Raw genomic sequence first — 25798 nt, 5'->3', positions numbered from 1 at the left:
AGAAAACTGGCTTATAGCTTCATCATATTTGTCAGTTCGCCAAAAAAAAAGATGTATTTTACAAAAGCTGTTCAGTTACTTTGTGGTGGAAATAAAAAAGTGACACTGTTGAAAGTTACAAATCTTTCACTGTGCGCAGCCAAAGGTAATAATCTAAGAAAACCAGACAAGCTGAGCTGAGCCACATCTGGTCGAGATCTTTTTCTTTACGTCTCGTGGGGCTTACAAACAGAAAAGCGTATAAATGAGCACAGGACACAAGCTTACTACTTTTACGAGGCATTATGAAACTGTGCCTCAGTTTTAAAAGATTATAAGTAAACAACAATATAAACCCTACAAATCTCTTCTCCAAAGCTGGACCAGAGGGGACAGAGCAGTATTACTATTGGTGGAAACTAATCATGTGTTGCTTTTGGCAAACACACTTAGGATGGAGAAAAAACCTTTGCAAAAAGTTCAAATAGAAAACCTGCAAATCCAGCAGCTTCTTAGTGGTCTTGTGCAAGGTTTCCGAGAATTAGACCATAGGGTGTTAGTGGGAGAGGGGGACTTGAGTTTCTGTGTTGTGATTTGGGGATTCAAAGAGCACTTTTGCAATGTGAATCTCTGAACTTGTGGATGTGTCCAATTTTTGATTGATCATTCAGCTGAAAATGGGTGCTTCTGTTTCAACATCACCACTGGATACTCAGAAAAACGAGGTGCAACACCACAAATGATAGCCTAAGGGTCATGTTGACAAAGCCTAGATTTGTTGCTGGTCAGCAGATAGGAAGTGAAACATACGCACACATACACACCCTGTTAGTTGTCATGTTTCTAATGCATTTAGCCCTAAGCCTGCAGTGCCCTGTAAATAGAGGAATTGACACAGAGCAGTATTTTGCAAGACTTTTTCTTAGGTATTCCTGACATCTTAAGTTCCCTAACTATTAATATATAGCCATCACCCAGGAAGCCAAATACAAACACAAGCAGTCAGCACTAACTATCAAGCTGTAAGACTATGGCTCATACTTTGTAACCTAGTTGAGCAATGCCTCCTCAAAACTCAAACGTACAGCCAACCTCCAGAACAAACACCTGCCTTGTTCTTGTGCACAATGACAACATCTGCAATTAGCTGTAAGGTTTAAAAACAGTGTCTCTTGCACAATTATTTATGTAGCAACAATTCTGTCATGCCTCGCTACGTACAGCAGTGTATATTCACACTATAAAATATGTGTGATGCACACAGAGAGGAGTGAACCTATTAGGACACAACGCCTGGATCATGGGGAGGATGTGTAATCTGGCTTTAGCTCGCAAAATCATGTCCTCATTGAGTTCTTGAATATCTCATTAGAAACGGAATGATAAGCGGCGGTAAGTTCAAACCAGTTAAGCATTAATCCACTGGGAGGGTGTTAGATCTTCGCTGATGTTCAGTGTTACAGTGAATCATTGTGGCCCTCACTGGGGTCAGGGTCAATGTAGTTCTTGAGAAAAAAAAGGTCATGGAGTTCAGGTCAGTTTGACCAAACTTCAAATTCAGCAGTGTGTTTGCTTCCATGTTGCCATAATAGTTTTTTCAGAAACCTTGCACTGTCTCATGTCCAAGAACAAAGAGGCTGACCATTTTTCTTATCATCATAACCTCCAGCAGAGAGGTCATGTGTTCAGTTTGATTTGTGCAGTTGTTGTTGTTTATCAGAAGAATAACAGAAATACTACTGGCCCAATTTCCGTGAAACTTGGTGGAAGGGTGAAGCAAAGGCCAAGGAGAAAGTTATTAAATTTCAAAGATCCAAATGACATTGGTGGCGGCTAGCAATGCAGTGATAACAACAGCAACAGTGATGTAAGGCTGTCTTGCAACCGTGGGTTGGGATGACGGTGCTAACAGCCTAATGCTGTGTTCACACTATGAGCAACAAAGTAACAGTGTGACAAACTACATTATCACCAAGTCACTGTTTAAGTGTTGCTCAAGTAGTTACGTCATCACAGGCTTGGGTGTCTTTTACGTGCCTCAAAGCACCTCGACTGAACTTAAGTTTTATTTGGTCAAAAAAATATATCTGTGCTTTTTTTCAATGTCTGAGCACCATTTTAACATCAGATTTTGACACCCCATTGCATCCCAGTGTGCACCGCAATATACAGAAAACTTAATATCATAACATAATATCAGCCAACTAAGTTAAATAACAGTACCACTGCTAAAAACAAATCATATGATTGGGTGATGCTTTACCACAACATTGAAGCGCTGACAAAAGTTGAAGCAAGCTCAACTTTCCTTTGTAGTGTATTGGGCGTCATGTTACCATCTTCCATTAAAAATGACTCATAGCTTGTTGCTTGTAGTGTGAACACAACATAAAAATGCTAACAACAGCAACAGTGCTAGCAGAGCTAAAAGTGTCATCATTCGATGCCGCTCACACTGAGCGCCACTCTCGTGGGCAAGCGGAGCCAAGGTGGTGCAGAGTGGCAGAGATTAGCTAGTTAATGGGGACATAAAATAGTTTGCAGCTCAGTTAATGTTCTGAAAGTCTTACATTGCATTGTCAACATCACCAGATAGAGCATTTGGCCTTGGTCGAGGTCTGTGCTCTCTGAGTGCCATCCAGTTTAACAAATGGAACAGTCTTTTCGATCAGTTGCACATTAGGTGCCCTGTTCTCTCTATTCTTTTTAGTATGTAAGATAATGTCTCAAGTGCTGTGAGTGTTTATGCTCAAGTACTGAGAAAACCAAGCAAACAGCTGTTTCATTTACCTCACTTAGAATTTATCAAGGTGAATGAGCATTGGAGGATCTAACACAGAGCAATCTATTGAATATCATCTACTTTTTATCAACAGTGGTAGAATTGAACAATCAGCCAAGACACAAACTCAAAAGTATTTAAGTTGATAAGTTGAATTTAAATTGCTTTGCATTGCTTTGAGAGCCAAGCACATAAATTCACTTTTAGAATTTTTTTACAAAATTAGGGACTTTTGTCTGATTTTGTTTGGTTCATTTACAGTCTTTTACCTTCAAAGAGTCAGCTGATATCTAAGAGTTAAACCACTATCTCACAGTTAACTCTTAGGATTCTCAGTGCAGTGTGTGAACGTCTGCATATGAAGTAATGTGTGCCGAATTAGCGGTGGCAGTTTTGACAGCTGTATTTTGTTCAAGTTCGATGTCCCGAAACAACATGAATTTTGCATGCTCTTACTCATTACGTCCCCACCCTTGACCCACATACACAAATTCTCTTCCCCCTCCCTGCACACCCATCCTCTTGCTTTCAGTAAGTGTAAATGGTATCCATGGAGTGCCTCCTAAAAGGGTTACACTGCCTCTGTACTCTCTCCCCCACACACACACACTTTCAGCAGTATTCTACAGTAGTGCGTCCTGTCAGGTTGCAAATACACTCAGCTATCCATCTCACGCAGCCACGCGAGAGGTAGTGTGGGGGCACCTCGCTAGCAGAACTAATGGCACGTTATGTAGCATCAACCAAAGCTGGGCGCTGCTCACCTCAAAAACCAAAGCACTGGTTGAAAGATGAAGGGGAAGAAAAGCATATTTTCTCTCAAAAAGATTGTCTGGTGTTGGGTTTTGAGGCTAATTGGTGGTGAGAGGTTTGATCGGAGGCGGGGAGGTTTTTTTATTTTCTTTTTAGGTTAGTGGTTACCACTACACATCTGACAGGCAAGCGTAAAAGGAGCCCATTCTGAATCTGCCTCGATCCAGGATGTTTTCAAGAGCTGTGGGAAATATTGCACTTTCAGAACACATTACAGATCAAACAATGTAGTAAATGCAGCATGGGAACTTATATTTTTTAATCTGAGTTGCACTGCTGTGACATTTATGGGGCACGCTATCAGAGAAAAACAGTAGCAAACAAGCATGTAAGAAATATCAACAACTGTCACTAAAAGTTAAGTCTAGTCAACTTATCTGTTGGGCCCTTAACCACTATTATGGTCCTCATAATACCCAAAATATTACCACAACAGATAAGACTGTCCTCCCCCAAAAATAGGACCACATAGGTAGTTTGTACAAGAACCTAATTACGACAAATATTAAACATAAATATATGTTTATTTTTAGTTGGCGACCCCTAGTGGTGGTAGTAATTATGACGAAAGTACAGGAGGACGTCAGGTGACATGGAGCTAAAAAGGGAGGTGGTTGGGCTGGATGCCACGCATGTTAGGTTAGCAACACATATAGTTATTTTAACTTATTTTAACATGAAAACCTAAGCCAGTAGTTTTTGTGCAACTGCAACAGTTTCACAACATTAACTGCATGTTTAAAAATCAGACTGCAAAAATAATGGACTTAGCTACCATCATGTCACCCATTGGTTTGTGGACTGTCGTTTTGAAGCCTTGAACGTTGTTCAAGCACCCCCTGTGCTACCTGCTCCTGGAGCTCCCTCGCCTGTGCCTTGAGCAAAAATGCACAAGATTACGCAAAACACATCAATTTGCACCATCAGTGACGTGTTTTGTGTCATCTGGCGAATCTAGGCTGGTGGACAGGCAGGGAGATGTGGGAGCTAGCAGCACAAAAACACTAAACCCTGTTTATCTGCACTACACACACCACGGGGACACAGACCTGGTTGAATATCAGCAAAGTATCCCTTCACCTGTCATTTACACCTATTCTGTCGTTTAAGTATGAGCATGTGTTGATCTACTGCCATTGGTGGGGGCGGATATTAAATGCTTCTAAAAGTCTTACTGTAGGGTAGGAATGAAGCAACTTACGTGCTTATAGGGGTTGGAGGAGCCGTTGCAATGAAAACATCATCTGAAACATATGACCATCTCAACTTCAGAGCAAGTTAAAACTTGAATTAAAACATCAATATGAAGAAGAAATCTTTAGATATTTCTGATAAGATCTTACTGTTGGTTTGGAGAGTAACTGTAAATACTTAAACAACTACAAGGAGAAAAACTAACACTGAAAGTAGTCAGACCATTAAACAGACTGCACACAGTGATACATGTTTTTTACATTCAATTTATGGAAATGTCTTTTTGAAATTACTGGCCGTCACCATTTCTTTCTATATGATTTAGCAAATTAGACCTCCAGTTTGAGTTTCCAGTATGAGGTGAGATATGAGTTTAAAAGATACCTATTTGTTCTATGATGATAATGATTTGAAAACCACCTGATACTCTAACTATGGCTTATTAAGATCTGACATCTGGGAAGTTTGACAATTCCTGTAAGAGCCATTAAGCAGTTATTTTGGTCTGATGAGGATGCCTAGTAATTTCCCATTAGGTCAACTTTCTTCTTCTACCACAGGTATTTTCCCTGGGCAAGCCCCTGCAATGGGTGTGTGCACCAGCATACACACAGCTGCACCAACTCTGCGTGTTTATGTGTATGTCACACATGCAAATAGCTGCTCTGAATGTCTGTATATTATGCAAGCCCTGTGTAGGCCTGTCAATAACTGTGTCTCGTCTTGTTCTAGCATCACGAGTTTTGTGAAAATAAACGTGTACTAATGTGGCTCCTTTTGCATTACTTGAAACAATATACACATCAAGAGAAAGTATGACTGAGCAATTTTGCAGCAAAGTTAACTCCCCCACTGTGGCATTTGATAGTAGATGACAGTGTCAGAGAGACAGACCTGGCAGGGCCACAGTGAAACCTCACATTAACCTCATTTATCTGTGTCGTAGCTTATCACCTCACCCTTGTACACACTCACTCTCTGATGAACACACTCTCTGGCTAACGCACCAGCCTGAGCTGCTGAAGACACAAACACCTGCAATCACACTATAAAGTCTTACCTTATGCACACATACACACGTGCTGTCAAAAATCTCAATTTATCTGTACATATTGATTCGGAATATTTGAAGAGTTTCAATACTAATTTTTCACAGTATTGATACACCAGTGCCAGCTGTGCTTTCTCACTCACTCTTATTGATAACTGCAGTCATTCTGCTGCTCTCTGCTATTAACCCTGAAAAGAACAGTCATTGTTGTCATATTACAGGCTTTTTATCTTTTAATAAAAACAATTAATTGCATGCCCTTCTCCAAAAAATGGTATTGAGTATCAATATTCTTTAAGATATTGAATTAAAGTTTGAAATTCAAGTATCGTAACAAATAACAGCTGAAATTAGACACAACCCAGCTGGTAACGCACGTCAATATGATGTCAGAATTTGCTTAACTAACTCTGGACAGATGTTGAATTTCGGTTGGAATGAAAATTGCGTTGAGGATAATTTAAATGTCTAATGAAGTCAGAAGTCCTCGTTGTGTGGACGTTATCATTATGACATTCTGCAGACATTTGGTCTCTATACCTCATGACTTAACGTCATTATTCTAAGTCAAAATGAGATGTTTGGAAAACGCTGGGTTTCGGTTACTCTACAACACAACTTAAAAAGAACAAAATTTCAGCGTTATCTTTCGTCAGTATTCTACATCAAATTGACTCTGGTATTAGACATTCTGACCTTGGATTTTGTTCACCTGACGTCACAACCTAAATTAAACTAAATATCCACTTTTAGAGATGTTGGTGGCCAGTTGGGAAAGTAAGAGAGTGAACATGATTATAAAACATGAGAAGGACTACAGTAATATGCAGTCTCTAGCGACAGTTACCGCACATTCAGTCAATCGCTGTGAATTCTGTGCAACCCTAGAATTTTGTTCAATCAGTCTGCAATATGACTCCATATCCAATATCCATGACAGCAATATGACTTTTCTTGCAATTTTCACTTGCTCACGACATTTCTAGACAATCATTAACTGTAAACTTCACAATATCCATTGCAATTTTGCTTAAAAATTTGCCATGAAACCAGGAATTTCAGGCAACAACACACAAACGGCACACAAAAATCCTGGAGCGACTGAATATGAGGTGCATTAATGGTGACATTTCTTAAAAATAGGCTCTGTAATTTTTAAAAACTTTTAAGAGCAAGAGCAGCAAGATATTGAATGTCCTTTATTTTATCTTTGAAGTACCATGCACAACAATAGACAGAAATGAATTCCTTTAGGTATGCCCTGCCATATTTGTTTTGCACTGTGCAAGAGTGATGCCACCATCTTAGAACATGTCTGTGTAATTTATAGCTCCAATTAAGTCGCCTCTCCTCAGCCAACAATGTATACAATCCTGTTACTTTCAAGGGGTGCTCATCGAACAGCACGTCACTGAGAAAACTTTGTCAAAGTAGAATATTATCGAAGAGTTGGATGGGGAAAGATAAATAAAGAAAAGGGCTTTCTCTGTAGAGGTCCTGATACGGTTGGCTAATTGGTGATGGACTCATGGGGCTCATGGACGGGCAGGGAACATCCTGGCTCACTAGGTCTTATCTCTGTCAGCAGTGTTTTAGCACACCTCCCTGACTGTCATAGCCAAACGTCCCTGTTCCAATGTCATGAGCTTACTACATAGCTAAAGAAAGGGCCAGAAATAATAGCCAGCGAGTCAGGCAGCCACATGTCCACCCAGATGAAGCTGATCCAGCCAACCATCCAGCCAGTAAAAAAGATGAACTGGCCAAGCCACAACCACCAGCCAGCCGGACAGACACACAGATGGACAGAGAGAGCCAGCAATCCAAACATGCATCCAGGAACTTGCTCTATTCAAACCACACCACAGCTTTGTCGGAGAGGAAATAGTTTCAGCCTTACAGACGCTGTTTTAAATATTGCCTGTGGTTCGTTGCACAGGCTCGTCTCAACCTGTCCTTCAGTGCCCACCCATGCATGCCCCTGACCATATGGTGACTCAAGTCACAAACCAGTGCATTGTCAGAAAGAGGGGGACAGTGATCACAACTGCCTGTGGACAGACTGGAACTCAGGACGTCATTGCACATGCCACATCACAAACCATCACTGAAATGTTGAGGGTGCATTGTACCGACCCTCCCCGTACTGCCATGTGCCGTGTCTGGACATCAGTATCCTAAGGAGTAAACAGTAGTAATGGAAAGCAAGCTCATGCCAAGATCAACACTGGTGAAGGGTGGGTTTTGGTATTCCAGGGATTGTTTCTATCACTGGCCATTTTCCTGTTATTGAATTCCTCTCTCTCGATGCATATCCTCCTGGCTCACACTTAAGTAATTGTTGATACCCACACACCCACCATGCAGCGGAGGGTCTGGGGGCTTCACTTCCAACAATAGAGGTAGAAGCAGCAATAAAAATAGACATAGTAGAGTCATTTATGAACTGAAAGGTACTTTCTTAAAACAGATTTAGTACAAAAGGCACATAATCTGTCCTTTTCAACCCAAATGCATATGTTTTAATCCAGCATAAAGGTTTATCATACCTTAAAGATCCAGTGTGTAAAATTTAGAGGGATTTAGCGGTGATGAGCTGAAACTGGTAGGAATTCCTTCAGTGGTCTTTGTTGTTACCAGATTCTGAATTATCCACAGAGGTCTCTTCCTCTTGGATCCAGTATTGAAACCGATAAAAACACTGAATAAAGCAGTTGTAGCAGTTCCTTTGTTGTTCGGGATGTCAGACACAGACCACTAGCACAGCACCTGCTAATGTGTGCTCACCTTTTACTCTTTTAACTTAAGATCCAGATATTCAGGAGGTTTTTACCAACAGACAAATAACCCACATGAGGTCTTGTCCTCTCCACAACAACTGGGCCCAATAATTATTAGAAATGGTAAAAACATTGAATAAAGCAGTTTCAGATTAAAAATTAGTGTTTTTTTTTAACACTGCTTGTCGCGTAGGGGCTGCTAGCTATGGTGGATAACGCGAAAACGCAAATGGTCTTATCTAGAGCCAGTGTTTGGTTTGTCCATTCTGGGCTACTGGAAAAAACATGGTGCAAAAAACATGGTGCTGCAACATGGCGATGTCCGTGGAAGAGGACCCGTTCTCTATGTAGATATAAACTGCTCATTCTAAGGTAACCAACACACAAGACTTCTTATTTTCAGATAATTATACACCAAAGAAAACATACTTATATCATATTCCATTTCTGCCAATAGATCCTTCTGAATCTTATACAGTGGACCTTCAAATTAACTCATATTAAATTTTGAATCAGCATAAATAATTGCCATTAAACTTTTATAAAAGTCTTTGCACAGACAACACTGGTGAATGTGATGCTATTGTTCAGGTAATAGAAATCATTACATCTGTGCTCCAATATATGTACATGACCCCAATCCCTGGCATTCTTCTTTCATCTTTCATCCTCATCACTATCTATCTGGCTGTGTCCCAGGTTGTCAGCTTATCCCTGTCCCAGGCCTGGAGCTCTATGGGGAAGAGAGGAGTCTGCAGGAGCTGTCTGACTGCCAGTCAGTGTCAACTCCCCACTGTAATCCTCTACTGCCTCTGATAAGGATAAGGCAGAGAAGACTAGAAGACTAGAAGACTAGAAGAAGAGAAGAGAAGAGAAGAGAAGAGAAGAGAAGAGAAGATAAGAGAAGAGAAGAGAGGAGAGGAGAAGACAGAGGAGAAGAGAAGAGAAGAGAAGAGAAGAGAAGAGAAGAGAAGAGAAGAGAAGAGAAGAGAAGACTGAAAGAGTATGTAAAACTGTGCAAGAATGCAGTGAGACACAGAAAACTGAAGAAACAGAGGCAAAAACATACATGAGACAACAAAACATTTCTGAAGTGGCGAGATGAGTAGACTTGGAGAATAACCATCTGAGCAACAAAACTAGATTCCAATCCCTGAAATGTAGCTTTGTCATTTAGTGCGCCACATTTGAGAGCGCTAAGAGCCATTGCTCTTTTATGCACCATAATACCATTTAAACAGCTGTTATCAGTTAGGTTCTCCCTCATTTAGCTTGGCCCTCAAAAGGCCAATGCTTAAAACCCTTTCCTCTCAGCCGAGCTTTGCCTGGAATGTAATCAAATATGAATCAAGGCAGCGAGATCACAAGAGTAGCATACTGAATTAACTATCACATGATGACTTACACGAGGTATCACATTTGATGTATAGCTCCGGCACAGTAATGATCTTCCTAGAGACGGTTTATGAAACAGCTCTGAGGATTTTAACTGATTTAATGAGTTACTTAGATTCAATATTGATGCGGGAACCCAAATTTGTAGCATAAGAGCTTGTTATTTGCCGACAAGAGCACCCCCTCATCACTTAGACAGTATACTTCAGTCCAGTTTAGCCTTTTACAGCAGCCCTCCTGGCATATATACAACTGTATATCATGTCAGCTACACTGGCAGCCATTACAGAGCCAAAGCCAACACACGGCTGAACTAAGTCCCAAAGCCAGCTTCGCTTTTTCACATGGTTATTGAGCCATGCAGCGGCTTATCGACCCCGACAATGTAACACAAGTTTGTAGGATGGCTTCAGTCCTCTGTCCCTCTGTGTGTGTGTGTGTCTCTCTCTCCCTCTCTCACTTTCTCATTCAGACACGGCAACTACCTCAGTCATTCAGAAGATTGTTATTGATTACATTACCACTACAAAATAAAGACGGCAAACATGGAAACAAGGTCACATAGACTGCAAATTCATACATTCCCTCTGATGTTCACACACACAAAGTATGAACCCACAAGCACTCTAAAGTGATAAACCGAACAAAGATCCCCTCGGAATGATATAATGAATGTTTTGATTGAATTATACTTTTAAAAAGGACTAATGGGACTTCAACAAGTGCATTAGTGAAGTTCAGTGATTCACAAGACCATAAAAATGTAGCCTCATTGACCCTCATATTACCAATGACATGTTTTCACTCCTCAAAGATTAATTGCGGATTCAAGTGCCCATCGTGGTATCTCAACTGAACTACTATTACAGTCCTGTACAAACAGCAGTCTAAGAAACATAAGACTGTGCACTAAGCGATAAAGGCATACACGATCACACATAGTGGAATGTTCTTTCACACAAAATACAAAAAACTCTCATTGATCCCCTTTAAAAGCAGCATTCTGTGTGCAAGGGTGTCCTTTCTCTTGTGTGCATGCATGTGTACTCGGAGCGCTCGTGAATAGAGGAGGATGAAAGGAAAAGCTGAAAAGGTCTGAGCGCACTGCATGGTTCAACCAGACAGCTCAATCTCTTGATCTGCCCCCATCACCACCCACCCCTCTTTACTATTTCAAAATGATTTTTCTCACACACTCTTTTTTTTGGTCCCACTTCAATCCCATGCTACCTGCGTGGCTGTTCTTCTTTTTTCTGTGTGGCTCATGTAGTTTCTTGTGTAAAAGGAGAAAACCAGTGATTAACTTGTAAAACAGTCTGGTGTGAATGCAGTAAAATAGGTGTTGACATTATTTCCATGATCACACAGATACGCCTTTTTTAACCAAAATTAGTGCGTGTATGCAGGTCCTGACATGTGACCTTTGACATTACGAACGGGACTGAAAAAAGGTTAGAAAAGAGTAGGAAGCAGCATGGAGGCCAGTAAAAATGCTACGGCGGATACTTCTATTATACAGGACTGTGCAAAAGTTGTGGGCACCCTAAATTTTGTGATTTAGCAAGGTTTTAATGATTATACAATTTTATTTCTCATTGCTCTCTTTACCAAAATACAATGATTATGATCTTGCTAAGCTACCACAGTTTAGAGTGTCCTAAAACTTCTGCACAGTGCTGTATATACAATATCTTAGCTATTTAGTCTCTCTCTCAAACTCAATGCATATCACTGCATCGTGCCGACAAAGGGGTTAAAAGTTGCCCGTCCTCCCAGGTCTTATTTCTATCACTGCTGATCAGAGCAACAGCTAATAAATACCTGTAACTACTGAGTCATTTGTCCCGGGAGTGCTGATTGTAACTTTTCCGATTAAATACAAAAGCCAGATGTTAGTGGGTGTTATTAGGTTTTTGCCCAGTAAAAAAAAAAAAAAAAAAAAAAGACTAAAGTGGTATAAAACATGAGCCAGAGATATAAAGGAAAGAGTGGAGGAAGGATACAGGGGGACAAAAATATCTAATCGATATGTGTAAAATTGTGGCTAGCTGAAGCACATTCTCTAGACCTGTAATTTGTGTGTAATTTGTTTGTGTGCATTGCTTTGTCTCCTTTCAGTGTTATTGTTGAAGATTCAGTTGCAAAAGACAAAATATTTTAATGTGTATGTTTACTTTATTACAACGAGTGTCAATGTTTGTTATGGCTCCTCATAGCACATTTGCACAATGTGCACATGACAGTTTGTAGTCAGGGCTGTATGGAGGCAATAAAAGGGTACATGAAGCAAACTTTGGCTGTACATAAGAGTGAGAGTTTCTCATTGAAGTGATGTTGTACTCAACAGATCATTGTTTGATGTTGCATGATTTACACGCTGTTCTTTCTGGTTACTACTCCCTTATCAGTCTGCCCCGACACCACTTAAAAGCTCTTGCACACTTCAGTGCAGAGCAGGGTTTGTTTGTTTTTGCCTTTGCTTACATGAAGACACCATGATCTGGCAGAGGACAATGCAAGCCAAATGTACAAGAACAGGATGAGGATGGTTACTCACCCATGCAGACTTTAAACATCTTAGGGGATACGGGTAAAGGATGCTGTATTCAGTCTTCACAACACCTCTGCCTGCAGTGTGTAACCTGTCAAACGTATTATCTGAGCAAATGTTGAGAGTAAGTGTTGTTATTACAACTAACTTATCTACAAATATACACAGACACACACACAAACACCTGTTGCAGCCATTGGTTGATCCCTCTGCCCCGCCTCGACATCATTCACTCTGCCTGTATTCGCAGGTTAGAGCATAAAGCCATTTCTGGCACTTGTTCATTCAGCCGTGAAATCTCCACCCAATCATTACCTGGAAATCTTTCTCCAACACCCGCGCGCACACACACACTAACACACAACTTTCTTCTTTTCCCTTACATAGGCAGTAAATTCCACAGACAAAGACAGGACTCTAGCATGATCTGGGAGATGTGTGTGTTTATGTGTGTTTGAGTACGCGTGTCTGTGTGCACATATGCCTCTGACAAATGAGCCAAGCTCAGTTAAATGGCTTGTGATTAGGACACATTGGCTTCTAATTGCCTCTCATTACCATTTGAAAGTGAGTGGCGGTTGGAATCAAAGGCTATGGTGGCAGTGGTAAAGTACACGTGTGCGTGTGTGTGCGTGTGTGTGCGTGTGTGTGCGCGTGTGTGTGTGTGCGCGCGGGTGTGTGTGTCTGTGTGTGTGTGTGGTAGGTGGGTGGAAAAGCACGCCTGATTCACAGTGGCATGACTGCACAATAGAGCACTATAGTATGGTCTGTCCCTATCACAAAGCCTCGGTGTTCAGCATCATAACTAACGCAGAAGTCCCCGCTGAAAAATACTGAACCTGCTCTTATCAACCTAATCAACACCCTTTCTCCTTCAATCTGAAAGTTCAAAAACTGGTGACCTACTACAACTGCTCCCTCTACTGTTCCCTCAATATTCAATTCATACCCTCTCTACTGGGTTAAATAATTATACATTTGATTCATAGACATGTCTGTAAGCTCAGCACCTGTTTAATCCTTTACCTTCCCACCTATATCACCACTATACCCTCTGTTTACCTACCTTGTACAATAGAAGCCTGTCTGTCTTCACACTCCACCCTTAGCATTAACATCTCTCCTCTGGTCATGTACTCACCACCCTTAATACTTCCAGACATTAGCTGTCAACCTATTCTGACAGACCTGGTGCTGAAGTTTAACTTTTGTTCCATCCCATCCTTGAAATTCTTTTCTGAAATCCTGGAATGTACTGTTTCCACTCAGCTTAGCTCACATCTGCAAGGCGATAACTGTCACAGCCCCTAAATTGCCCTGTTCAAATTCACAGCACAACAGACAACAGCTCAAACTCCGTTCCCACTCCTTTCTAAACATGGCTTTCAACATGGTTTCTCAAAAAAACTTGCTAAAACAATTATGCCTTGTTGGCATAACCTATGCTGTACAAATTTGCTTGCTCTCTCAAGCAGAACTAAAGTCTAATCTAAACCCAAGATCTCAAAGACCTCCTCGTGGTGTTCCACAGGGATTACTACTGGGTACACTTTGCTAAATCATCTACCTCCTCCCCAGTCTTTGACATCGAATTAATCCTTGTTACAGAGTTGATGCTCAACTTTATATTTCAATCTAACCACTTGGTTACTCCATCTCCTCCTTATGACCTGCTGCAACAGAGACACCATAGAGAACATGAAAAACCAAGGTTTCAAAAACAAAAAAGGTGTTTCTTACCAGAATTCTGCTAAATAAACTAATATTATTACAACGGGTTAATGAAGAAGCTGCAGGTGGATATAAATGGATCTTTTTTGAAGCAATATTCTGGCAAAATTACATGTGTTTTGGGTGCACTGTCTGTGGAAAAAATCAAATCAAATATCATAATATCTAAACCAAATATCTAAATGTTGATTGTGCAGAGATTTATTGTTGACTATGGTGCTTTCACAAAAAATTTACACAATGAGATTTTTGATAAAGAATCATTATGTTGATGTAATGACTAAGCCGGTAAAGGTGAAGAATAAAACAGTTCAAACAGTCTCGTAAATTTATAAAATTACACCACTTTACTGTACTGCAGCCTTTAAAATTATTAAGAAAAGACAACACATATGATGGAATTTAAAAATCGGAGACCATATCTAGTTTCATATCACGATGTCAACATAATTTTGATATATTGCCCAGCTTTACTGTGCATAAAAGCAGTAGCTAAGACTAACATGCTGCACAAGAAATTTAAAAAGTTTTAGAAGTATATGTATGTTTCCAGTAACCTTCTGACTCTTTTGTGCAGCAGTCTGATAAAGGGAAAGGACTTGACACAATATTGAAGAATTTTGGTCAAAATCTCCCTTTAAACTGTTCCATACTAGTTGTCTGTTGCACCAGATTATGTGTTAAAATAGTAATGTATTGGGTTTACATGCAGAATAGTTTACAATTTCCATATTCCTGGTTTTGTATGTATTACTATAATACACTGTCATATTATAAGTGTGAGTATTTCTTTTGCACAGATACTTGTACTTGTAGCACCCTAAGGTTACAAGTCCATTCATTGCTTAAGGGAAGGCAACTCAGTAGGCTACAGGGCATGCTCCAAAGATAAGAAGAGACATAATCAACTAGTAAAGTGGAGGACTTTTTTGTTCAAATACCAAATAAATACACACACACACACACCATCAGAAAGGTAAAAGTTAAAAGTCTAAATGCAGCTGGTGGGCAAGAGCTACAGCTTTTAATCTCAAGCAGTTAGCCTACATTTGTCCATCCACTTGGTCTCATTTGGATTCCATATTAAATTCATAATGTGAGTGAAAGCATAGGCTACCACTTGGGAAGCAAAGCCTACCCCGAGTGCAACTCCGAGGTGTAAACAGAGTAAAAATAGCCTGCTATCACAGGCTTCCCTACAGTCCCGTTATATAATGGTCCAAGCTAGGATGAATGACATCACGGGTAGTCCAGCAATCACAAACCCCTATGTCCTTTACAACCAGCTGGCAATGTAAGACACTGTGTAGTACCATATTATATACGCACCATTTCAAAAACGCTCCGAACATGCGAAATAGATGTAACTACGTTCTCGCAAACACTGGAACAAATCATGTGGACTGTGGTTAGTTGTTGTTCGCCTCTTTTCGTGTAGAGAAAACACTTCCGCGATGGTGAAACGTAGATAAAAATGTAATGCTTGCCTTTGACAGTCCTTGTCAGTGTGAAAAGAGTTCAAAAGAAGACACATGCGGCTTGAAGCGACATTATTTGACAGTGTATGTCAATGTTCAGCGCTTAGAAACAGTCTGCAAAGAGCAAATGTTTGAACCGAGGTCGAGTGGCGCAGTTACTGAAAGTACAGCGCCTGCCCGACTCCAGCTCGCCCGGCGGACGCGCTCCTCGCTCGGTCACAATCCGGCCAAACGTCCGCTCTCTTTCGCCTCACTTAAACACTACTTTGCATTTACGTTCCGAAATGACAAGCACACGCACACAAACCCCGCATGCTCCCGTGCTGTTTAGTCACTTAAAAATAGGTCAGAGGGCGAAGTAAACATTTTCCGAGGCTTTGAAGTAAACCAGCGCCACCCTGCCCAGTTCTTCCAGCCATTTTCTCTCCACAGCTCCAAAATGACGAAAAGTGTCACGGTGAAAGCAATGACAGGCTGGCGAAACGAGTACTGAATGAACAGTTTTGTGTGACTTACTGTTGGGTGTAACGGGCTGCTGAGTTTGTGTCTCTCCTTGTTGCCAGGGCTCCCCTGCTCTGCTCCGGCGCTGACGGTGGAAAGCGTCTCCCCTCCTAATGATGTTTGCAGCGAGCAGCTAATAGCTCTCTGCCCCCACCTTCAGAGAGAGAGGGGGGGAGGGAGGGAGAGGGAGAGGGGCAGAGGGAGAAAGGGAGAGAAGTTCAAAAATGGAGCAGTTTGTAAGCTACTCATGCAAAAATATGAGAGGGCTCGGAGCAGAGCAAACAGAGACTGAATTACAAGTTCACTGACAGCACTAGGGCGTGTGAATGCACAGTGCATATGCCATTTTTAGTTCAAGTGTTTGTTATATTCATAGCGCTGCAGTAATTATAATAAATTCCAGAGGTGTTGGTGTGTGTGTGTGTGTTGGTGTGTGTGTGTGTGTGTGTGTGTGTTTGTATGATCTATTTTTGGAATATTATTCTAAATATACAATATGATAAGGAGCTTTCTAACTTTACTAAAAAAAAAAAGTCATCAGGAGTCAACCGATATTTGTTTTTCAGGGCTAATACAGATTATTAGTAGTTAATGAGACCGATAACTGATATTTGGAAGCAATATAAATTTACAATAAAAATGAAAAGTTTTATGTCAATATTTGGAATTTGGAATATTACAAACTCCAACACAAAACTTTTGTTAAAATGCCTTTAGCAAATGTTTAATAAATACTGAAATGTTAAACATCAAATGCAGCAAGTTCCCAGCATTTTTTTAATAAAGTCAAGTGAAAATTTAAAGAAAAAAATGAATAAATAAAAATTGCTTTCTGATGTTTTACAGAGTAAAGGTTCCTCCTATGCTGACACTGGCTTTGCAATTTTTAATCAATTAATTGTATCGGCAATTATTAAAATAAAACGCAGATACAGATAATCAGCAAATTGCCAAATATCGGCTCCAACAATCAGCCATGCTGATAATCTGTTAGTATAGTTAGTAAGTTAGTTTTGTAAAACTTTTATCCAGTGTCACTGAACAATTCAGCAACTGGCTGTGAACTAAAATGTGACGCATTGTTAAACATTATAGTACCCAACGGTATAGTAGAATGATAATCCAATAATGACAATAATGAAATAACATATCACACTGACTAGGGTCATTCTGCTGCACAATGAATACTCTGATAATTTCAGTACATTTTTTCTTATAATACACTTGTAGTTTTTATTGAGCCTAGGTAAGCTTTTAAAAGCAGGACTGTTACTTGTAATGCATTTTTTTATATTGTGGAATTATTACTTCTGCCTAGATTCTTGTTCTGTCATCACAGTTTTAAGACAGGATCATCCTTTTGATCCTGTGCACAAAAATTGAACTGTAGTAACAATAGTGTGTAGAATGGATAATAAACCTTAAAAGTCCAGTATGTAGGATTAATGGGCAACTTGCATTAACCACAGTAGTTCTTCTACACACTTCACCTACATGGGTAAAGTTTCAGTTCTGCAACCTCATCACTCAATGCCACTTAACCCTACACACTGTACCTTTAAAAAACATGAACACTGTTATGACCATTTATGTATACAATATCACGCATGGAACACAAAAAATAAAAGTTACTAAATAATACATACATATACAAAATTGGGACCACAAAATGTATTGAGATTCTAAAATATCAGATATATGAAGCAATTTCAAAAATTGCCGGGAAAAACAAAACTGTCTCTTTGACAAAATGAATACAGTCCGCATTCAAGATATGTATTTGACATTAGAATTTTTGAAATACCGTTAATTGCAATGAGGACAGTCCTGTGTTTGATTTTGCATGCTGGGAATACCATCATGTCTTTACGTTATGTTCCTCAGCTGCTGTCAACAGGTCAGGAAGTCATGGCAGACATTTGAGGTAGAGAGCTGGAGATGTCAGAAAGAATCAGCTCATCATAGTGCATTGACTGATAGTCAGCTGACAGTGACAAGTTGTAAAATCTGAGAGGCTTACACACGCGCGCATGCACACATGCACACACACACACACACACACACACACAACCAGAAATATATGCAGTATTAGAAAACATGCTGATGAAAGATGTTCACTCATGACATGATTCAGTTATTGCTAATTCAGCTGCTAAATTTATTTGGCTCTCTGTGGCTCACTCACTTATTTGACTATATTAAAAGACTTGGGAGGTTTAAATGTTTCCTCTACATGACGTATTAAAACTGTATAAACTCTATAAATCGTACTGTGGCTTGAGACTAACATTTCCCCTCTATCAATGTTTGGTTTTTTTTAAATCACTTTGACCTCTGTGACCTCTCCCAGATTTTCACTATGGCAACAAGCGCCTTCGCCTCTTCGTCACAGGAGAGTGCAACCTGACACTGACCATGAGCCTAGGGTGCACAAGGCTGCAGAGTGACAGATGATCTGGGATGTATCCCACTCCCTGCCAGTCACTCAATAAGTGGCCTTTTGTGCAGCGCTCTATTGTGCCCTTGTCACATGTATGCCAAACAAAGAGGGAGAGAGGTAGGCTGCCCTGTGTGCCAGGAGGCTAGCGTTACATTCATGGCCTGGATGCATAGAAATAAAGAGACACCGTCTGGCAGTGAATAGACTTCGATATTTGAATGGAGACAGGAGTGAAAAGTTTCAGTTCGCAACCATTTATAATGCAGACTGTATACATGCTGTTTGATACTCTAAGTCCCTGTAGCGCTTCCTCTAGAGTCACTTTCACATTGTATACAGTATGAGTTGCCCACGCCGTGTATGTGCAAGGTCAGCGTACAGGACAAACTGTAAGCTGACAACATGTTTCTGAATAAATCACCAAAGTCAACCTGATTTTTGATTAAAGGAAACAAGATGTAAGACTTAAAGGGATTTAGTGGCATCTGGTCATGAGGTTTGCAGATTGCAACCAGCTGAAACTTCTCCCAGTTAGAACAGCGCAAGTCTTCATTATCAATATCTTCTCATCCCAAATCATGTTGCCGCTTTGCAGTGGACTTCTGCGTCTATATATTACACTCTAGGTATCCTGTGTCTGCTATTTACGTTCCGTTTGTCCAAAATAAATGGACCCAGTCATTTAAACCAATAAAAATACTAAATAACACACATAAAAAAATATGGGTTTTTTTCTGATTCTCTTGTCATGGATGAGCTGCCAACTACAGCAGCCAAAATGCAAAAATGTGAATGGCCCTATCTAGAGATAATGATTGTTTTGTCAGTTCTGGGCTACTGCAGAAACATGGTGGACTCCATGGACGAGGACCCGCTCCCAATAAAGATATAAACAGCTAATTCAAAGGTAACAAAAACACAAAAAATCGTATTTTCAGGTGAATGTACACTTAAGAAAACATATTCATTACATTCTATTAAATTTCTGCCAATATATTCCTCTAAATCCTACACACTGGACCTTTAATAATAGCCTTGCTTAGGCTCTTGTTAGCTCACAGAAGTGCATGCATACAGTGATTTGCATACACACAAGCATGCACTCGCTCCAGTCTTTACTCTCTGTTTTGTCTCTGCATGTAGTTACACGTATACACCTACTCACTTTTACAGTGAGTTGATGAATGGCTCGATGTTTGGAAAGCTCCAGGTTAGATTCTTTCAGCAGCTGGAAAGGACCTGCAGAGTTTTGCCTGTCTGCAAAAGTCTTCATTTGAATGACTTGCACCCTTCAGAGTATAATGAGAACACATAGTTGTGTGTGTGTGTGTCTCGTGTAAGGCCATGGCGTGCTTGAGAAATAATAAAGAACTGCTCCCAAAGGAGGAGCAGATTCTTGGAGGGTTGGGTTACTCCCTTGAGATGTATCTGTGTGTGTAGCAAGTGTGAACAGTATACACTCAGGGACAATAAAGTGTAGCAGGTGTGGCGCGTATGGGAAGAGCCCTGAGAAATGGAGGCTGGCTGTTTGAGCCTGCATACCTGTATGGCTATTTTGTGAGATTCAGTGACTCATATTTTAAATGTCAATGCCAGTTTTTAACTCCACCTGTCAGAAAGTTTTCTTTTGGGGTCGAATAGTGCCAAACTAAATATTAAAAATGAGATTTTATAGCATCACTGTTCAACCTATTATGAAATATGTCCCTGTCAAAAGAAAAAATACAATTTTTGTGTTCATTTTTAACTTCTCCTGACCAGAAAACCAAGACAGGGGTGTATCCAGCCAAAACCATACAACTAAATAAGAGACATCCACTTAACTGACAAGTATACACAAACAAAGGATCTGACACTTCACCTGGGATATGAATAACTAACGCACCAAACATAAAACACACACTGAGTTAGATAAATAATTAACAATCACCCGCCTTTGGAAGCAGCTCTTAAGGGATTTTCAAAGATGTTAATGGTCACGGACATCTGCGCTTTATCTGACAGCAGAGTAACAACGTAGCAGAGGGACTGAAGCACATGCCACTTAACTTAGTACACTCAGCTATTGAGCAACTCAGCTCTTCAGACATTTAGACTGTATTTTCTTCATTTTTTACCATTTACCTGCTCAGCCAGTGTGAAAAAATAAGCAGGAGAAAGGGTAGGCAGTTGCATTGACGTGTCAGCTCTTCAAATTCTCTGCAAAATCCAACAAAGACTTTCTTAGTCGAAGAGGAAAGCTCATCCTGTATGCTTTGAAAGTAGCTGTCACTTCAGATTTCAAGGCTTCATTGTCTGCTGAAGTTCCCTCCGTGCACAGACATGGTGTGTTTCACAGCTGCTCACTGCACCCCCTTTTGCTCAGATGTGGAAGTGTTTACAAGTTTCAGGGCGAGATAACAGAAAGCATCTTATCAAACACCACACAAGATGAATAAATGAAGTGTTTTTCTTCATTCTTTTATTTCATGCCATGAAGTAATATCCACTTAGGAAAAATATATTAATATCCACAGCTTTACTCTTTTTGACAGTGATCCTAACCTTTTTTTTTTTTTTAATCAAACATACCCATAAGAGCCCTGTCAAAGTGTTGCAAAGATTACTTTTTAAATGTTTTAGGTTACAAATTATGAGTTACCCCATCTAAAATTTAATAAGTAAAATCACTATTTTAATTATTTCATCAAAAGTATATAACTTATTGCATTTGATTACTTTTTGATTACTTTTCTAACAAATGCTTTGAACTGGGTAATAAAGCAGAAAAATGTAATGGGCTATGCAAAAAGAAGTCACTGCTGCCCGGAAAAAAACATGCAAAGCCACAGAATGAAAGTTTTAATCTACATTTTACCAAAAAGAATATATTCAATATTTGGATTAGCGACTGCAATTTCATTGAATATATTTTTCGCAGTTCCTGTAACAGATTAAAATTAGATCTATTTTGTAATTAAATTACACAGCTTCATTAAATGTCACTTGATGTTTCTCAAACAATGGGAATCCACTGCCCCTTCATGTTAGCTCTCTATTACTGCTGTTTTTCCATTACCTCAACCGGTATCTAAAAAATTTGAAACTGTTTGTCAATAAATAACAGCTGTTTTAACCTTTATCCAATACTTTTAACTGTATCAGCTGTTTATCCATTCATTTATTTGAACTATTTATCCATTATTTTATTTCAGGGCTGGGAAATATACATTAATATCATATTGATACTGTGATATGAGACTAAATATCGTCTTAGATATTTGATATCGTAGTATTGTGTTGTCTTCTCCTGGTCTTAAAGGCTGCATTACAAAAAAAACGTTCTTGCTGCTTTATTTGCCTTTAACCACTTAGTCATAATATCCGCGTTAATGATGAATATTTATCGATTTCATTGTGTAAATATTTTGTAAAAGCACCAATAGTCAACCCTACAATATCATTCTGATTTTGATATCAGTGTACTTGGTCAAAAATATTGCAATAAACTCTCAATGTGTGGTGTTTGGGGGTTAGATAATTAATTCTGCAGAAATGTTCATATTCAACTTTTTATAGAGACAGTACTCCCAAGAAACTGCCAAATCCTTTTAGATCACCTAGTTCAGAATCACTAAATTATATTTAAATATATTTGAAAAAAGTTTTGTATGCATGTGTGTGCTGTGTGATCTGGAGTCCAAAATTGCATTGGATTCTATTTTGTCTTTATTTTCATTGCATAATAAATACAACAATAAACTGAACTTTACTTTTTGCACCCAATTGCTTTCAATTTCTTTCCCCCCATTTGTTCATAGTTACTGTACACTGTGATTTATATGTGATGTCTATTGAACTCCAAACGTGAAAAAAAAAACCTCAAATCCAGCTTCTGCAGCCTTTTAATCAATCTACAATCACAAGCTCCTAACATACCACCACTTTCACACAACCTCTCTAACAACCAAATTACACAGGCTTAAAGTTGCCCTTGCAAGTGTAATCCTACAGTGAATGCCTGCTATCGGCTAACCTGTTCTCACACACCTTCCCCATTCTGCGACAGGGGAGAACGAGCGGGGAGGATTAGGATGCAAAGAGAGTTCCCTAATCTGTGTATTAACAGCAGCCAATTCAATCAGGCTGTCTTGGGCAGGCAGATTTTGGGAAGTAATCTGGAGTGTCTTAATGTGATCTGTGTAAAAAGTCCAGACCTAATTGGAGTGGAGAAACATACACTTCAAAGTGCAGTCCGACACCAGCATGCACACAGTGTTTGCTCTGTCACATGCATGCACACAGAAATATGACTGTTGCTATGAGTATTGCATGAGTATGATCACAAATGGCATCACGTTTTGCTTTTGATAAAACAAAGATGGGTGGAGTAAGAGGCATAGAGTATAGAAGAGTGTGCTGTGTATGTGTGTGTGTGTGTGTGTGTGTGTGTGTTCCTTCTGTACGAGAAAATAATTGGCTCTTAGTTCTGGACCAAGAACTTATTATTAGACTGCTGCCTTTGTAGACGAGACTGCAATTTTACAGGGACACAGAATGTTTTTCTACTTATTATAGAGACTCTTAAGTGTTGTTTTACCCCTTCCACTTCTTGTTTAAACTGCAAAATCATTTTTGGTGGAATATATTCAATTCTACTTTCACCCTGATTGTAATTCTCTCTGCAAAAGGTGTTTCTGTAAATGTGGTGTCTGTGTTCGAACTCCCCCAAAAATAAAAACACCAGCCCCTCATGTATCATAAATGAAGACGCTCCTCGGCTATCTTTTGTGAATTAATAAGGCTAGAAGAAACGTCTGTTACGCCCGCGCCACTCTCCTCCTTCTAAGCAGTCACTTTAATTATTGACCAGGCAAGGGACACACTTTTGTACACACACAAACACACTAGAGTGCACATGCACATGCATACAAACAGTGGTGAGTGATATCAGTGCAGGCCTTTACAGTACACAGCCACCAACGCGGGGGTCAGCGAGGAGTCAGCTGGATAATAGATGAGCTGGAGTGAGGAAGCCGACAAATCTGTAGCACTCGCCTTACACCCTGCCTGTCTGCCTGATTTTCCTTTTGTGTATGACAGTGTGACTGTGTTGGAGGAACAGAAAGAGAAACTGCCACTCTGAGGAGCTACTTTCTGCAACACAAGTGAGAGGGAGAATGACAGAGACAGAGGCAAAGATCCCAGACGGGAAAGTAGAGCAGAGAGCCCCTTTGATCTCCCTCATTTTACCTGAGCATGTGTTAAACTGGCTTTGTGCTGTTTGTTTCAAACTTAGTAGCCATGATCAGCAACTCAACCAGGATGTTGAAATGTGTTGATTGCAACAATTAAGACATATTTAACACCGTGAATTTTGCATAACCTTGCAGTTTGGTCCTATCATCGCAACTTTCAAGTAATTTTAACCATAATCATCATTTCCAACGAGTTTTTACCCAAAATATAGTGACTCATAACGTCACCAAACTCACTTGTTCCTGGTTGTGAAGATAGGCAGATAAATACAACACAAATGTCTCACATTTACTAACAAAAATTACTGCCAAGCACCAAGCAAGGTAATTTCTCTGTTGTTCTGCAAGCATGTAAACTGTTTTGCAATGTACGCAACACTGTGGTTGAACATAAACCACACTGATTAACAAATCATTTTCTACTGCAACACACATCCAGAGAATGACTAAAGCACATGGACAACAGACTAGACAAATTATAATGACCGAAGCTGTTACATCCAGATCTATTGCATTTGCAGACAGAATCAATGTGAGTTACATTAAATATGCATGGATAGTGGCAGGCTGTTCTCAGTATGTTTTCCTATCAAAAGCAATGCACCAAAGTTTGTACATATCCCACTTAATGATGAGCCAGAAGTCCATGCATAACCCACATACTTGGAAGACTGCAAGACCAATGTGCTGACTGTATTAAAGAAGGAAACGGTCTCAAACAGTCCACTTAGGAGGCAGTAGAAGGGTCTCAAAGCACAGGACTTTACCCCAGGACTTCACCAGAACACTGGTGATCAGAACTGCATGTGAAATTTGAGTGAACTTTGAGTCATGGTAAGGTGTGTCTTCAGCATGGTTCTTTTCCTAAACCTAAACCGCAGTAACTTGACTTGCCTAAATCTAACCTGCGTTACTTAAACAGTGCCACTTTATTATGGTTGGAACAAGTTGTCTTTGGTTTTTAATTAATTATACCCAAAGAATTGCAACAATTTTTGCCATTTTCACTTGCTCCTGAAATTTTATTGCCAAAAAAAAAAAAAAAAAAAACACTTAAAAACATTGCAACGTGCATCCCAAGTTTTTTAGAAAAGTTGCTGTGAAATCAGGCATTTTAGGCTTCAACAATCCCTATGAAAGCCTACAAAATGTTGAAAGGACTAGTAAACTTGTCAAAAGTTTGGAAATTTTTACTTTCTTGCCAAGAGTTAGATAAAAAGATTGATACTGCTTTCACATCTATAGGATAAATATTATGCAGATAGCCACTGATTAGCTTAGAAGAGCATCTGCAAATATTGAAAATAGGGGGTAACAGCTAGCCTGTGCCAACCAGCACCTCTACAGCTCACAGTTCCTCATTTGTTTAATTTTTTGGTTATACAAGGGGTCAGATGCAAAACTATTGTTTGGTTGGGAGCAGTGACTTCCTGGAGATAGACAGTAATGTCAATCATCCCAACTCTGAGAATTAAAAAATAAGCAGTCTCAAAATGTCTTTTTTTTTCCATTTTAAACAACTAGAATTTGGATATTTATGGATTTTGATTTGTTGGTCTGACAAAACTCATTTGAAGATATGACCCTGTGCCCTGAGATTGTCATTTTTCATTATATTCTGACATTTCATTGGCTAAATCTAAACTAAAAACGTTTAATCAACAGATTGAGCAATAATGGTGCTGGAGCCTCATGTTGAAAATGTTGTTAGAGGACAAGTTGAGCTGGAGGACAGCAGACTGTTGCAATTGCCCCGTCTTACCATATGCATCGATCCCAATGCGTCGTGGTCACTCATCAATTCTGCTTCTGTGGCTTCACCCTGTGACCGCCATCATTAGCACCTTCCAGTGTCCCACCTCTGTG

The 25798-nt window shown here is 39.7% G+C and overlaps 1 protein-coding gene across 1 annotated transcript in view; it reads right to left on the bottom strand.

The window, feature by feature from the left end:
• The window catches only part of atxn1a (ataxin 1a), a 119586-nt gene extending 103245 nt beyond the window's left edge, over nt 1-16341 (bottom strand). Inside the window, exon 1 of the mRNA XM_042505915.1 lies at nt 16271-16341. The gene's annotated coding sequence lies outside the window, so the exon portion shown is untranslated. The remainder of the gene's footprint in view (nt 1-16270) is intronic.
• Between the last annotated feature and the right edge of the window lie 9457 nt (nt 16342-25798).

This window comes from Plectropomus leopardus, chromosome 18 (genome assembly GCF_008729295.1).
Source record: "Plectropomus leopardus isolate mb chromosome 18, YSFRI_Pleo_2.0, whole genome shotgun sequence".
Lineage (NCBI taxonomy): Eukaryota > Metazoa > Chordata > Actinopteri > Perciformes > Serranidae > Plectropomus > Plectropomus leopardus.
Note: the sequence above shows the minus strand (reverse complement) of the source record. Positions and strands in the feature narration are given on the sequence as shown.